Raw genomic sequence first — 17,996 nt, 5'->3', positions numbered from 1 at the left:
GGCTAAAACATAGAGGTAAATTAGTGACACAGAAAGTGGGTAAAATAGACTCATCTTAAAAAAGTTTACAAACCGATTAAAGAAAAGAATAATATTGTTGATCAATTATTATTATTACGATTAAACCAAGTAGATTTAGAACAAGTACACAAACAAAATACGCACAAACAATGGTTTAATAGTTTTAAATTTGTATAGCGCGAAATACAATTATTTTTAAAACAGCTGAAATTTTATCCATAATGTTCCTAACTAAATCCTTTTAACATTTTCTTGTTTCTTTCTTTAAATTCTGAAATGAATAAATGATATATTTCTATTTGTGACGAATATACATTAATGAAATCAACTCAATATGACAACATCTTTCATTACATTTTGACACATGCATTATCGAGTATCATTATACAACCTATCCTGTGTTACGAACGAAGGAAAGGAATCTAAAAAAATTTGCCGAGTCATAAAATTCTACTGGGCATTTTAAAGCGTCTGTGAATTATGTAACCACTTACGTTTGATTCCCACAGACAACCTAAACGGCCGGCGCAGGATAGACCGAAACGTCTTTATCATTCGTAGCAATGTTTCCTCTGAAAGATTGGATCAGCGACACTCTGGATGAACCTACCTCTCATAATTTTAACGATTGATGATGTAACTGTTACAGTGGTGTTTTTCTTATAATAGTTAGAGTATGTAATGACTAAGATCTTGGCGCTATCACGAAGTAGGACGTTGCTGAGGTGTGTTTTTTTCTGCTCCTATAACTTTTATTAGTAGCCTGGCATTATCACAAACTACTGTAGGACATTGGTGAGGTGTGTTCTTTTCTGCACCTATAACTTTATGAAGAGATTTACAAAATACTGTAGGATGCTGGTGAGGTGCGTTTTTCTGTGCACCTAAAGCAAATTCTCAAAAAATTTAAGTAAGCATGTTATTTTCATAAATGAAGCAATAAATGTGATTGGTAATTTTTATTGGAAACCTTTTTATAAAATTATATTTAACTCATTTAAAATGTTTTGTTCGGATCCTTAAAACATACCTTTTAAGGTAGGTGCCACACTGTGGGTGTCGAGGTTCAATGGAGGACTTGATCCCAATTTCCTCAATTGAGGATGAAATCATCAAACAAAATAAAACAAAAACACCAAAATATTTCATGTTTTTTTTATTGGTTTACTGTACTAATATTTTGACATTTCTAAATAACACTTTACTTCATTTTTTTTTCATTTTCAAGTGGACAATGTGTGCGTTAGTGATAGTACAATTTATCAACAGAGTTTATCCTTCGTCTCTGTGGCAACAAAGTGACAGACTAAACTGCTTATATAACACGTTTTTCGCAAGCATTATTTCTTTATTGTCAAGAAAATGAAATTTGCTCTCAATGGCATTAGAAGAGCTTTTTATTTTCGTTTTATGTACGATTATGTCTGGTATTTACGATTTCATATTAACAAATCAATAAATTATTGATTAATTGAGGATAGGTTTCTATAAGAAGCAGTATTTACTAGTGTTTTATAGATTCAACTTTTTTTAGTGTACCTTTGTAGCCTCTCTTAAACTAATGGTCGGGTTTTTGATTAGATTCAAGAAATTGTATTGTTCTACTTAAGCTCTATCTACACCATCAAACTTTATGTGACAAAAAATGGACATGATGATAGTCATATCCCTACCCTATTTGGGCATATTACTACTATATTTGGGCACATCATACTTTTTTATTTTATCAAACTAGTTTGATAGTGTAGACAGAGCTTTAAAATTGAAATTCACAATAAAACTACAAAGAAAAATACTGTATATCAAATATATTGATGGCCTGGTAATGTTGTGACAGTTGTTCAGTAGAGCAATAATGTTCATCTTCATTCACCAACCTTTACTTTAGACACGTCATATCTATTCAAAGGAAATTCATGTAAAATATAAACATGATCAGAAAAGACTTGCAATAAGTTATAATAAATACTAGATTATAATATATGTCACAAATCATAGCCTAAATTGATAAAATTTCAAAACATAATATTAAATCATTCTAAATATAATTAAATATTATTTGTCAATGTAGTATTGAAGTGTTCAATATTTTCTCGTTTATTAAATGTATTAATCTACTTTGAATGGGAATCATAATTCTATAAATCAATTTCTTAAAATAATACATTTGCCTGTATCTGCTCACCATCTCGGATGCCTTGAGCATATTTTAAAGTTGATATGTTGGCTGTAATAACATTGAGTTAATATTTCAAATTGAATTTCTGTTCTCTCAAGTTTATGATTTATAATTTAATTTTTTATGTTCTAAATCTGTTTTAAAAGTGGAAAGAAATTGTAGGTCGTGAGGTGGTTTCCCGATTAATGGGGCAATCATAATAAAGGAGAATGGAGTATGTTCCCATCTACTGCCTATAATACTCTTAAATATTCCAGCATGGAACAATATTCACAGAAATAATTTGTTTTCAATCCAATTTTTGAATAAACTATTGTGAATAAACTATTATGCAACATTAAAATGGAAAGGAAAACAAATTTCGGGTGGACTTTTTAAAAAATGAAAACAGAAGGGTGTGTATGTCTTTGCTATAATTTTTATAGACAATATTCATCAACCGATGATCAATAAAAAAAAAGTTCAAATATCTAGGTAATCATTATGTTGATCGATGAAAGTCACTAATTTGATTTTTTTTGTGATATTTTTAACTGGCATAGTCAAATTCAATTTTGTAGGATATGATGGAATCAAAGATTTCCTCAAGTGGTCAGTGTTTATAGGTCATTTGATATCATAATCAGGCCAATATTGGGAAAAATTAACAACACACAAAACAGTCAAAGGTTTCCAAATATAGGGAAGATCATGATAATGAGATTAGCAAACAATATGACATCCAATCATAATAGAGATATCAGTATTCCATATATTTTACTGTGTTTGTGTACGTAACTTGGTTCTGCTAAGTGGTTTGGGAATACATTTTTTTATTAATATAATTTTTTGAATTTCCTCCTTTATCCAGCATATTCTGACCCTTCATGACTAATGATAAAAATATAGGAGAAAAATATTATGCTACAATTATTATTTTTTGTCCGGAGTGAACAAAATGCATGGGCGCCACAACCATTAGCCATAAAATTGGCACAGATTCAAGGCTCTCTTTGATCATAGTTTTCGTGGTAGAACAAGTCTTCTCTGAGAAGGACTTAAAACTAGAGGTCCAGTACACATCTGGCTTGTGTGTATTTCAAAGAACCCAGTGCACCGTTGGTTATACAGTTAGTCTTTGTGGACAGACAAAACGAGCACTGTTAGGTGGTAGCTATTTGACACAAAAGGGACACTTAAGAAAATGAAAAGTGTTTATATGTGGCATTTAGTCCACTGCGATTAAAATGATGTAATCATATAAGGCTATGTCCTTAACCTAACCAACTATACTGGTAGGAAGGCCCTGAACTAACTTTTCATTAAAAATTATTGATTTTAAAAGAAGATTTGATCCATGACTGAGTAACACATTTTATTCATCGAGTCCTACACTGTATTCTTGAGTATAATCCCATTCCAAATCCCACTCATAATTTAGGCTAGAAACAAGACAAGAGTATGGTAAATCCCATTGTTACTGCAATCCCAGTATAATCCCAGCCCTTAATTACCCCCCAAATTTCATACTCTTGCCCCCTAAGGACTGTACTTTGTCGTATACACTCCATTTAGGTTACCGGTATACGGTATTCCATTTCATCCCAACCAATTCCGTTTTGGATTTAAGGAAGTTGGTAATCTCTAAAAATGTACAAACTCTTAATCTATTTGATGCAGCAGACAGATATCATCATAATATATTTTGACAGTTCTTTTCACCTTGAACCTCACAATTGAAATATTATATCTGTCATATTGATATTATTATTGGTTCTCTTCATATTCCTCACTCCCTCCGTTTGCAATATGTTGGAGCAAATCAGTTCTTATGTATAAATTTGTTTATTCTCGCAAGTTAGTTGGTTAAGAAACAAACCATTTTTGTCCAATGTTAAAAACATATTTTTTACGGTTTTATTCCTTTTGGATCATCCAAAAGAAAAAAATATTTGAATACTATACAGAGATCTAGATGAACCTTTTTACCTGGTTAAGAAACATTATCTCGGTTTATAAACAGCTTGCTTTATTGCTAAATATGTTGTATTTTATCAGTTTACTCCATGATTTTATTTATAAATTTGTAAACTTTATAAATCCATTGCTAATTTTACTGTATAACTACTTTTCAATATTACTTGATAGATAACTTTATTTTGGTAACATCAGGTTTTCAGGTCTCACTCTCTCTCCCTCATGTGTTTCAAATGCTAGAAACATTGTAAAATTCATTATTTGTCTTTCATAAATGTATTTATTCACTGTACTTATAGTAGGTCTGTATAACTTGTTTTTTGACTTTGGTAACATCAGATATTCAATTTCAAAGTCTCACTCCCTCTGCTACATCATGCTGTTTAAATAGTAGAAGCATGTCGTCTGTTTGTGGTTACCTCCAGCCATGAAGGGTCAATAGATCACGCACTATGTCAACAAATATAGACACATCGTAATTTGTTTGTTGCATCATTGTGTGTTTGCAGTAATAACATCTTAGACGCATGCTGGGATTGATATTGAAATATAATTATTCTATCAAAACATGACCTTTTCATCTTTATATTTAAACTATTTATTTAGCATTCATATTATTTGTAACATAGCTTGGTAGTTTTAACCTGTGTGACTTCCAGTAACATGTTCCTAGGTTCCTGGCCTTATTTCTGTTGTCCAGTACAGAATGTTATACTAAGTTCATGTTAATACAAATTCATAACAAGTCGAGTTTCTTCTTTTACTTTACACCTGCACCGGTCCGGCTCCAGTTCATGTTTGCATCAGCAATAGCGACTTTTTTTTCAAGTAAAATTGTTGCCGCATAAAGTCGCATGGTGCATGCAAACGAAACATTAAAATGTGATTTTATTTGCTGGAGCTAGAAGCGCAGCAGGTGCTGAATTTTTACGATGGTTTCTCATGGTGTATTGGTAAAAGTCTAGCAGTAAACATTTAACAAAATATAGGAGAAATCGGTAAATCAATCCATTTCAGTTGCTGTTTAAGAAATTGTCTTTTGCGGAAATTACTAGGCCAAATAAAAATAACAAGCCAAACAAATCCCCAGATGAGAAGAAGAATATTACCATTATACAGTTTTTTTTGCGTAAACCAATTATCTAAATATTTTCCTATTATTACTACTACTTTATTAATCGGAACGATTCATTTTCCTAAATACCAGTGTTCCAAAGGTGAATAAGTAAAAAGTCATCGTTAATGTGACTCTTAAAGGCTAGAGTCCTAGTTTCTGTGCTACTCATGAGCCCACCTCTGAACTAAGTCAGAGGCATTGTCAGTATTCATACAGAAATTGACCTAATTCACACTAACTAATGCTTTGTCTACACTATCAAACTAGTGACAAAAAGTGTGATGTGCCCAAATATGGTAGTGATACACCCAAACATCATGTCCATATATGGGCACATCACACTTTTTTCACATAAGGTTTGATAGTGTAGATAAGATTAATTTGCAAATGGTATAGGCGGATCCAAGAGGGAGCCCTGCAACCTCACACCCACCTCAAGTTCAGCACTTTATTTCACTTTACGTACTATTGAATGATATGTGCCAACATTTCATAAATAAAATAAAAAGTGGTGAAAATGTTTTTTTTTTCGAAAAAGTTACATAACTAAAACTAAGCTAATCAACATCATTACCCCTCCAATCGTTTCCAAATTCTTCAGCATCTGTTTCATTAGCTGACGTTTAACCCCAATAAAGTATGAAAGCGTCTACAATGATACCCCTCAGTTAGATTAATTACGGGTCATCACATCACTGGAGTCGCATTCTATAAAGGTTTTAACCTCCATTTGCCGGATATAATGCGATGTAGCCAGAACGAATGAATTCTTGAGCCCAGAAGGTCGGCCTCACACATTTCTTTCGCAATATGTGGTTCACCAAAGCATTTTAACAATGTCTCTTATTTCCTTGTTAATGTGGTTATAAGTATGTTTTCTTTTTTCGGTCTGAACCTAAGTTCACATTTTAGATAGAAAGCTATTTGTGATTTTGAGGTAGAGTGGGTACTACACACGAAAGCATTAGCAGAATTTATTTTGTGTTGCTGTATTCAACATTCACACTTTGAGAAAAACTTTTAAAATCTAAAAGTCTTTTAGTTATCCTTATATATTTATTGACTTAAGTGAATTAATTGAAATATATCACTTACGTGTTATTGGTAAATTATGGTGAATCAACAAAAAATGTAACTTAGTTTATATTTGAAAACATAAAAAAAGGGTTAGTTGTTTGCCTGTTGATCAACTTAATGGCAGTCTCATCAAGTTCAACATCTAGTGTTATATATTATTTTGTTATGTATTTTAAAAGAACTTGTTGTCTCCAAATTGTCATTAAAAAGCTGTTAGAATCTCTGCTTCCGGGAGTGGGTGGACTTTTCAACCTCAATAGGGGGTTCTAAGTGTGGTCTAGTTCTGTCTCCCATTTTTTTCTTTTGTCTATATCATTGCTAAAGTTTCCTCTTTAATAATAGTAACTTAGAATAATGCTTTTGCAGCAGGAGCGCAAACCAATCGGTATAGTGTATTATCCTAATAATAAAAATCATAAAATATAAATAACTAAAATACAATATAGAACAATACAATTTAAACTAAAATTAACAAGAGAAAGTTCCAAATAGTGCAAAGTTGAGATGAATTTTGTTGCTTTCAGTAAAAATAAGTACAATACATTGAAACTGAAATAATTTATTTGAAATATTTAATTTGTTTATTTTTACATTGACAAAACAAAATATGATGTATTGCTTAATTTCATACAATGTAAAAGTGGCAAAAATACTTTAATAACAGAATGAAAATAAACCTAAAAATTAAATTAAATTTAGGTTGAAAGTAGTGCAATTCAACCTAAAGGTCAAGATATTTGCAACACCTTTTGTTAAAATGACTGAAACATGTGTTAAATGCCATCAAATAAATTTAATTTAAATTACGGACTAAGAAATCCATCCCTTATAAGTATTACAAAGCACTTTTATTTTATTAAATTTATGATTAAATTATATATTTTTTGGCTTTATATTGCATTAATTAAAATGTATACTATTTTTGGAATATATACAATATATATATATATATATAAATCCAAAGGCAAATTACTGAGAAAAATGACAATGCTGTGGGTATCAGTGGCTGGATCTCAATGGAGATACAAAAATAAAAAGCGAAAAGCTATATCAAAACGATAAAGTAACAGCCAGAAAAGTTAGCAGAGCTTTCGGGCAACACTAGCCCTTCATCAGTGCAAGTTGAGATGAATTTTGTTGCTTTATATATATACTATAATATATATATTATAGTCTCCTGATGAGTGAGTTTCACGACTCACGAAACAAGCCTGTTGAGACCAAACTGTAGTTTTGACTTCTTTTCCAGACTTAACGTATATATATATATATTTTAACTTAAAATTTTATCTTTATTATTTTATATATGATGGTACATATTTTATATATATTTTAGTTTCTTTTAAACTTTATTTATTTATTATTTATTGAATTTTTGTCAAATCATATTTTCAAATAAAACTTTAATTGCTTCATTTATGTATAATGTTAATCTCAGTTCTCAGTTGTGGGCGGATTTTCTTCATTGCTATCGTCTTTTATTAATTAATAATCAACGGCGATTTGTTCTGTTCCTGTTAATTTATATAAAGTCTCTTGATTTATGTTTATAATTTGAGATTAAATAACAAACAGCTATATACAATATTATTTTTTCACTATTATATAATATAACAATTCAAGTTATTTAAAAATTACATCATATTTTGTGGTAATTATTGATAGATTATATCAATAATAAATCCTTCTTAATCCTTATTAATCCCATACATCCGCAATCAATCCCCAATAGTAAACATCAAACAATTGCAACCAAGTTCATTACTTGGTAGATTAAGGCGTTGAGAGACATGATGTCTTTAAAAGATGGCAGAATGGTACAAATGGTCACCACAAAATAAAACCACATACACAATCCTTACTATTAGTAATTATCACTATACAGATATAAATGAGTAATTGAATAGAACTTATGTGTATTCTCGTCCCAAATGTCTTCATTCAAACCACGACGATATTAAATTTGTTTTGACAGACTCCTAATTTAGAATCAATCAATCAAAACACAATAGGTTGTACATCTCTTTAGCAACATTGTCTGCCTGTACCCTAGGGAGCCTAGCCATCACAACCGTGGCCGCTTGAAGGTGTTATTCCTGCCGCTACATCTGTCGTATGACAGCCTAGAGACCAAATTGGCTTTGCAGAAAAGCAATTCCTACATATGTTTCTAATCTCTGAAATTCCAAGACCTTAGTTATATTGTTCACATAGCAATTATATGTTTTATTTTTTTAATTTATGAAGGTCAGCTTTAATGTTCAATTATCATGTAAAAGTCATGTAAATGTCATGATTTTCGCAGTTTACCCACCCTGTAAATGAAAGAACGCAGGTTCTAATCTTGCAAAAGGACAACATGGGAATGTATATTTTATTTTTTGCTATAGTGTTCCTAAAAATTGTTTATATATTTTCTTAATTCCTTTGTTCCTATAACATAATAGAATTACATTTCTTTGTATGAAAACTAATGATTTTATTCTTTTATCAATTTTAACATGATGTAATGAAAATGTTTCAAAAGAATTGTAATAGCAACTTAAGGAGGTTAACAATGATGTATTAATTTAATTATTCGACTATTAACCCTTAATAAACTCAATTTTTATTTTCACATTACACTAAAGAATAACAAATTTTTATTAAAAGTAATGTTATTGATTTTAAATACTATTTAAATGATGCCGACGCTTTGTTAGCTTTCATCAAACCCAAAGTTAACATCTTTATACTTTTTCATCATACAATAGTCTTAAAATTCAATGAGTTTTGTCTGCTAGAAATGAAAATTATGCTGATGCTTTGTTAAATTTCGTCAAACCCAAAGTTCAAACCCAAAGATCTTTTCATTATGTCATTATTATACTGTTATCATCATATAAAAAATATATAAAATCTTTAAATATCAATAATTTTTGTCTGCTAGAAATGTGAATGTCTGCAAACAATGTTAAATTATTGATTTTTATGAACTTTTTCAATAACTGTTTATTTCGTAGACTAATGAACTCATTTGATAATTTGTATGTGTTTTTATAGTACAACAATACACACAAAAATTATTAAATGAGTTCATTAATTCAAAAAGTTAACATTTTTTTTATTAAATAATATGAAATTCAATTGTTAGATGCAATTAATTTTCTAAAGTGGTACTTAACACTGTGTAATGCCTTAACTAATTAATTTATCAACAGTTTATTAAAAGTAGCCTACATACAATAAATTAGGCCCAGATGAATATATTTTAAACTCTAAACTGGTGCTTATATAGATGTTTGTAAACCTTTGTTCAAATCCCATTGTTGCTCTCCTTGTGTTTCATAGAGGAATGTATATATAATGAAGATGAAGGGCTAGTGTTGCCCGAAAGCTCTGCTAACTTTTCTGGCTGTTTTACTTGATGTTTTGATTTAGCTTTTCGATTTTTTTTGGTATCTCTATTGAGATCCAGCCACTGATACCCACAGGATTGGATTTTTTCAGTATTTTGCCTTTGGATTTATATAAACACATCAGGAAAAGAACATTATTTTAAACCACCCGGTGATATTATTATTCTTTAAACTATAGTTTAATCATCCTTATTTTCTTTGAAAAGTGAATAAATGACTAATTCAATGTTTAATTTGTCATTTTTGTTTTTTCTTTGGTAGACAATAAATCAAGTTTTGTATATTTTTGGAACCAACCTACTGTATCAGATCAAAGACAAAATGATGATTTATTGGATGAATAACTCATAAGCAGATAAGGATAAACTTTAAGCTAATTAAATATGTATTGTCCCCCACAAACATGAAAGATGAAGATTAATATAAATAGGTCATTTTGCAGTTTTAATCAAGTTACTCACTTCTGTAAAAAAAACGTTAGGCCTATGTATCAAAGAAAAAAATAAATGTTTTCTTGAAATAGTTAGAATAAGTAATTTAAATAAAATACTAAAGTTAATGATGACAAATCTAAACATCTTGAATTTACTATATAATAAATGCAATTAAAATAAGAGAAATTAACTTAAATTTAATCCATTTTAAAACAATCCATTATTAAAGATTGTTACAGATCCGGCCGCTCACCTCAAAAAGTAAAGTACTAGGCCTATAAGAAATTCATTCACTCACTCTTAACTAGTATATTTATAAAGTTAACTTTGATGAATGATTCCTTGTGCAATCAATACCTACTTAGTTTTGTATGCTTTTACTATCTGCATGTTTTACTTTTGTATTTCCAAAAGTGACAATAAATATATCTTGTAATAATATATATTTATTTTTTTGGTACTAAGTAAGTACTAAGTAAGTACTAAGTACCAAGCATATAAATGTAACATGACAATAAATCTATGTAAAGAAATGAAGAAGTATTTGTGTATGTTTTGTAATTGAAATATAGGAGTAAATAATTCCAAAGGCAAATTACTGAAAAAAATGACAATGGAGATACAAAATAAAATAATCAAAAAGCTAAATATGAACGATAATATAATATATCTTATATACCACCAACTGATGTATACCAACACTATTTTCAACAACATTTCCAATTCAATATCGGTATTTTTTTTGCTGTTTTTCTTTTTTCAATACACGCATCTGATCACCCTGTAAACCATTCACGAAACATCTTGAAATGCATTGCAAGTTTTTTGATAAGTTTTAACAACGTTTTATCCCACGTACTACTTATTATTAGTGTAACTAACCGTATAAAAGGAAGTATTAATATCTGTTTTAACTTCATCTACAATATTGATAGTCTCTAATGCCTGACTGATTCTAATGGGATGCACGGTTCCTGGACATCTGGCCATTGAGTGGATCACAAGCACCTGTTGATAGGATAAGTTTAACATACAACGACACTCATAGAAACATCACTATTGGTCGGTATACACCATGTGACTTTATGGAGAGCTACGTATATTAAAACACATTTTGCAAAAAGTCGGAAACAAGTTGACAGATGTGGACATTTTCAAATGTTCTCGAAACATTTGTCAAATGGAAAACATCGTTTCAGACTTTATTACATACTAAATACTTTACCCGTAATTGATTATGTAGTTGGTAGTAGTAGGGTGGAGAGGGTAAGAATGGAACATGGCGCTATAAAATAGTACCGACCCACCTCTCTAGATGGGCCCTTCCTTCCATTTCAAATGTTTGTGATTATTACTCAAGAAAACGTAATAGACGAGTTGCGAAAATTGCGCCATCAAAAGATGGAATATCCATGCGTTTTAGGCCTGTGGACACTCTTCTGAAGTTCACTTTTGTGTACCCCTAGTTCTGATATCAGACCCGTCGGTTGCACGGTATCATTCGGAGATTTTCTATTTATTTTGCAATTGACGAATTCTTACCTTTGTTTTTCTTTTTATGGGACGAATTTTACAATCTTTGTATATGTATGTTATTGGTTTTCGTGGAAAATATTAGTAATTTTCATGATTTGATGGTAAATAATCTTAAGTATTAATGTTACACAGACAAAGTCCCTTCACAATTCCATCTAAATAAAAACTCCCCTCAGACATCTTTTTCCATGTGTAATCGACATATTTTATGTGTGTATATTGTATATAATAAAAACAAATTAATATAAAAACTCGCTCTATAAATCATAAAATCTCATCACCTGGGGTAGAAAATGATACCGTATAGCTATAAAACAAATGTTAAATGATTGAATTGAGCCTTTCTCATGGTATTTAAAAGCTCTTTCTCCCGTGAGCTTCGCGTATATACGTGAAAACTATTTTATTTTAATTAAAATTACCCATAATAATTCGAAACTAATCTATCAAATCCCCAGTTTCTAACAATTGACCCAATAAAAGGAATAATATAGTTCAGAACCAAAAAAAAAACGCTGGTCATGCTCTCTGCACATGCGTCAACATTTACCAGGCTACATAAGCAAAACTCGGGATTTTAATTTGTTTTTTTAAATACACAAACTTCGAAAGTTGGTTGGTTTTAAAATATCCATTACTGTATATATTTTGGTTCGTTGTTGGAACATGAAGGTATCAATACCACAGACCATCTTAAATAATATTACGTAATATGACGCAGGCTTCTCAAACTGTAGATACTTTTATATGAATCAAATTGTAGGCCTATTCTATATATTATTAGAAAGTAAAATCATCACCATCATTAGCTGATGTTGTCTCTTCACAAGTTCTACGCAAGTAAGTAACATTATTAAAATATTTAATAATTAGTGTGACTTTAAAATGGCATATTCAGCAAAACATTTTTTTTTTAATTTTCAGGTGAAAATATATCTTGAATAACTAATAAATACAGAATGAAACGATCGTTTGATTGACTGTTCTTGTCAATTACATTTCTATATATAATATTGACACTTAGTTACAAGGACAATTAAATCGAAAACTTTCGCATTATTTACCTCAATATCAAGTTGATGAGTTTAAATGTCCAGAAATGTAGAAAGACTTCAAGAAACTTGGCACAGATATATTTGAAACCAAAATATAAGGGCGATTTAAAAATTCATCAATCTGAATGATTCATTTATAATATCATGTGACTTTGACCCGATTTGCGTTTTCACGTACCCATTTACACACATGGTTTGAGATATAGTGAAAGAGGTAAACGTAGGTAAATTGTCTTGCCTCTAAACGACGAGCGTTGGATTCGAACCCATGCAGAATAACTGTTGAAACCCGTCACACCAAGAATAATGTTCACAAAAATACATAGAAAGAAGCTAAGTACTGTAGTACAACATTATTCTTTTAAAAATGTTATTTATTAATGTTGATACCAGCAAGTAACAAATTAGATCTAACAGAAACAAACACAAAATGTTTGCTAAAGTTTTCTAAACCCATATTTCTAGACTCACTCACGATAATGAGTTAAAATTGGAAGAAGGAGAACCTATTCAGGATACTTTATCGCCCGCCCCATAACTCTGATATGGTCAGTTATTATAGTTGTTTAAATAATCTCCACTTTGCAACTGATATCTACATGATTTAAAACCAGGCTTGGTCTCTCCATCTGCTTAACAGACTTTACCGGAGGTAATCGCAACATTTCTATTAAGCCAATCCCAAAGCTCAACACGTGGGTATTATGAGCAAGCCTATGAATTTAAAAATGTTCGTTTTGTCTGGATCATAACGAGGGATGGGAATACGTTCTTATCTGGTACAACTACTTAGGCCTATGCTTCATGTGAAGTCTGAAGATATGGACATGTTGATAGAAAACTGACCCATGGTGGTGGAGCTGTATAGCATGGTGGAACGTGCTTGCCTACCAATCCTTAATGTCCAGGGTTCAATCCTGACCTAGTGCCAGGGTTGTAGCTCACGACTCTTTCAACTCCACTCCCTAAACCTCAGATGAGACTTTGTTTAAAGCAAGATAAATTATGAAATAGTTTATCCATCCATTGATCTTGATTAAGATTATGAGATGTATGTGACTACAATGTAATGTTTCAGTTTAAGGACATGACCATGCCAATATTCTATATTCTACTCCAATTTCTGCAGTAACTAGGCCTACACTACTACAGTCACTTCATAAATACACTTGAAGATTACCCCAAAATAATTGCATGCATATGAAAACTAGCATAAACAATTTTAGGCCTACTGCAGCAACCTGCAGTAAAATTGTTTATCATTGTCAACGGAGTTTTCATATTAGCAAGATGTATTCTGATGTTGTCAATTTTTTTTTAAATAATCACGGTTTTTCAGGTAAATTATTTTTTTTTATCCAATTTTTGGTAAAAGTAAACAAATATATTTATTTGACTATTTTATCCAAACAATTGTAACGCTTTTTTGAGTCTTTTTTATTACATGATTACAATCGGGATTTTAAAAAACACCTACCATAATCGACTCTACTTTTTTTTAATAATCCTGTACGTACGGGGCGCAGTTTGGGACATTACATACTCTCCGAATATAATTATTTTATCCCATAAATGTATTATGTTCCAAACTTTTCCCCGTATGTGTAGGCCTGCTAAATTAGAATTAATTGCGCACGAGAGCAATGTATGTAATGTTATGTTCTGTCACAGACGAGGATAGAAATGACACTAAATCATGTTTTACATACTTGACAAACTTCAACCTACCTCTCTTTTTACCAAGAACAGTACTACCAAATATGTACAAATAACATTTTTTTTTGGCACAATACCACTTCTTGACCCGTCATTGCCCAGGTGTGCAACAATATACCCATTCATCATTTACGTGACTGTAGGCCTACAAGTAAAAAATGTACCAGTGTGTTGATTTAGTACGATACATGACATTTAGGACGTGATGCTATTTGGCACGAACATTGTACATTGATGGCGAAGAGGGACAAGTCCCCATTAAATTGCTAGTGTTTTATGTTTCTCATGACGTCAGGAACCCTAATATCAGTGAACCCTGAAGATTTATTTTTCTTTATTATTCCTGATCAAAGTTAGAAGAACAGTGGCATGGAATAAATGATACAAGTGGTTTTCAAGTATAAATACTGTAATAAGATAAACATTGACTGATTATGCCGGTGTGTTCACGTAAGCGTGGTTCCAACTAGAACGTAACGCAAGGACGTAAACGCAACGCAAGCGTTTTAACCAATGACAAGCGAAGTTAGGTTTACGTACTTGCGTTACGTTCTAGTGGGAACCAAGCTTTACGTAATAAAATACCAAAATACTTGTAGACCCATATGAAAGGATATTACTATTGATTTGTAGCGAACTTCTAAAGCTTGTTTAAACTAGGACGTAACGCAAGGACGTAACGCAGGGACCGACGTACTTCTTGGTTCCCACTTGCGACGCAACGTAACGCAATCTACGCAACGTAAGAAAATACCCTTCCAATCATTGTGTTTGCCCCCGCCTGCGTGAAATCAAACCTACGATGTTTGCAGCACTAATTGCGTCGTCCGTCCGATGCGTCGCTGCGTTAGGTTGCAGTGGTTCCCACTAGAACGCAACGCAAGGACGTAAACGTTGCGTGGTTCCCACTAGCGACGCAACGCAAGGACGTAACGCAACGCAAGTGAATTGACCAATCACCAAGCTTTAAGCACGAGAGCAAGTTCTCACTACAGAACACACAAGGACGTAACGCAACTTAAATTATTGTTTTGTTTTTACCCTGTATAAAATTATAAATGTCATTGTTATCAACATAATTATACAAAATGAATTTACAAGTAAACTTATAATCTTTTATTACTTTTTTAATAATTTATTTTGGACCAATGCGATTGGTTGTCGCGAGGTCACCATAGTAACGGATATCTGCTAACCCTGGACATTTTCTCTTTCAGGGACGACGTGCGACATCTGAACAGACTGCCTCCGCATAATCGCACAGGATACTCTAAACTTATAAGCTCCTCAGTACGAATGTAAATGGTTACATTTCTGGATAAATTTATTATTAATGTGGTAAGTACACACTTATACGTTTGGCCCTAGTTTAGCAACATATTTAAGAATAAAATGAATATAGTCTACAAAACTAAGTCATGTGGGCGTTCCACGTCATTTAGAGTACGGAGTTTAATAATAATACATTTTTAATGTAAATTATTGTATTACAAATTTGAAACTATAATAACAATGTTTTAATCATCGGTCCTATACAGTATTGCTAGGCCCATTCATTAAAGTAGTAAGCAAGGACAAACGACGTAAGTAGGCCTACAAGCTAAGAATGAGGTAGAGTAGACTACAGACTAAGACATATCGTAATTATTTTTAATAAAAAATGAATAATGCGCGCAGTACCGTATAGTTTTAAAAGTGCATTATATCCTCGATATCCACCGTGAGTGTATTGTGGCAGCTGTAACATTTAACATATGTTTTGTATACTTATCCAGAAAACATAGGAATATAAATATGTAACTGAATGGTACTAGTTAAATTTCGTTTGTTGCACGCAATTAGTAACTTCCTATCCGTGTGTATTAATCAGAAATCACTGGAAACATCGATTAACTTTCCGACTGGCTTGGCATGGTATGTGAGAGCACCTTAAGTATCGATAGATAGACACGACACCTCCGAAGAGACAGAGAGAACCCCACTTACGCGTCGTTGCTTTATCTAAAAAGGATTAAGTACGTCAAAAAATTCTCATAAATTAAAGGTGTCATTTTTTTTATTCAATAAAATAGTTTCGTTTTAAACAATTGTTACGTGCGACCAAAATCTTTCATGTAAAACTGAAGAGAAATTTCAGATATTTTAGGTGTGATTTAGACTATGAGTCATAATGTGGAAAACAATGGGATAAATCCTCTTTGGTAGACCTGTCTAGGTTTGAGGTGTTTTTGTTTTTTGCTAAAATATTTCTCGAAGGCTAGGCCTAAAAGGTTTATGCCACTTTTGCTATGAACAACTATAAAAACCTGGTTCCGAACTCTGATAGCAAGTTTCACTAGTTATAATATACTACGAATGGATTAAATTATTTGATCCATCAACGCGCCTGAAAGACAGGAAATTAATATACAATATTGCAACTTATTATAAAGCACCCGATTCTGCAGTTGTCACTAGATAGATTATAACTGACTATCGCACGTCATCTAGAAATTATTCTAGGTTAATGTACAATATCGCAACTTATAATAGAGCACCCAGTTGTCACTAGATAGATTCTAACTGACTACCGCGTCATCTAGAAATTATTCTAGGTTAATGTACAATATTGCAACTTATCAAGAGCACCCAGTTGTCACTAGATATATTTTAACTGACTACCTACCGTAAGTCATCTTTGAAATGAGTCTAGGAAATCAATGTGAAATATTGCAACTTATTATAAAGCACCCGATTCTGCAGTTGTCACTAGACAGTTTCTAACTGACTATCGCTCGTCATCTAGAAATGAGTCTAGGAAATTAATGTACAATATCGCAACTTATAACTTGAGCACCCAGTTGTCACTAGATATATTCTAACTGATTGCCGCAAGTCATCTAGAAATGATTCTAGGAAATTAATCTGTTTTAGTTGTGGTTACTTATTTAACCATAACAGTAGAATTTACACATTTAACTATGGTACGCATGAGCGCATAAAATAGTTAGAATCACCATTTGATATCCGTGTATTGATCTGTAATTTATAATCCTTGCTTGTGTCGAGCACAAATCTGGTTTATGTATTTAAGTCTCTTCAACTTGTCGGACAAATCTCATATGAACGTAATCTTGTTCGTCTGCACTGTTCATCCACCTGCTAAATTTGCGCCAAAAACACTCGAAATAAAACAAAATATGTGTTAGTGATATTGAATCATCAGCATTCTCTTTATTTCATAAATGACAGTTTGGTGTCATCCGGAACCAAGAGATGATATCATCGAGCTATAAGCTTGGATTTGGGTAGATCTCTAGGCCTATGGATTATCGGATTACTAAGCATTTAAACCTGTTTAACGGGACAGAAGCCTTCTTGGCTGTATTACTTTGATAAGCTATGTTATACATACTATCATTATTGGCGGTAATGCCTAATAAAACTTGACAGACAACCAGTTAGCATTCCGGATGTGTCTCAAGTACGCTTAGTTCTAAAGTTCTGTCCACACTGGATTTGACATTT

General features: G+C 31.8%; 1 protein-coding gene and 2 long non-coding RNA genes across 4 annotated transcripts in view; 2 read left to right on the top strand and 1 right to left on the bottom strand.

Moving 5' to 3' along the window:
• The window catches only part of LOC140060763 (uncharacterized), a 29,767-nt gene extending 19,078 nt beyond the window's left edge, over positions 1–10,689 (top strand). For both annotated transcript variants that reach the window (XR_011847364.1, XR_011847365.1), the window contains exon 3: positions 10,010–10,689. This is a non-coding gene — a long non-coding RNA (uncharacterized lncRNA). The remainder of the gene's footprint in view (positions 1–10,009) is intronic.
• On the bottom strand, positions 1,258–17,358 carry LOC140060764 (uncharacterized). Its single transcript, XR_011847366.1, has 3 exons — positions 17,155–17,358; positions 14,502–14,634; positions 1,258–1,920 (listed from the first exon to the last, which is right to left on the bottom strand). It is a non-coding gene; the product is annotated as an uncharacterized lncRNA (long non-coding RNA).
• The window catches only part of LOC140060761 (thrombospondin-1-like), a 37,449-nt gene continuing 35,204 nt past the window's right edge, over positions 15,752–17,996 (top strand). Inside the window, exon 1 of the mRNA XM_072107103.1 lies at positions 15,752–15,827. The gene's annotated coding sequence lies outside the window, so the exon portion shown is untranslated. The remainder of the gene's footprint in view (positions 15,828–17,996) is intronic.

This window comes from Antedon mediterranea, chromosome 10 (genome assembly GCF_964355755.1).
Source record: "Antedon mediterranea chromosome 10, ecAntMedi1.1, whole genome shotgun sequence".
Classification (NCBI taxonomy): domain Eukaryota; kingdom Metazoa; phylum Echinodermata; class Crinoidea; order Comatulida; family Antedonidae; genus Antedon; species Antedon mediterranea.
The sequence above is the reverse complement of the archived record's forward strand: the minus strand, read 5'-3'. Positions and strand labels throughout refer to the sequence as shown.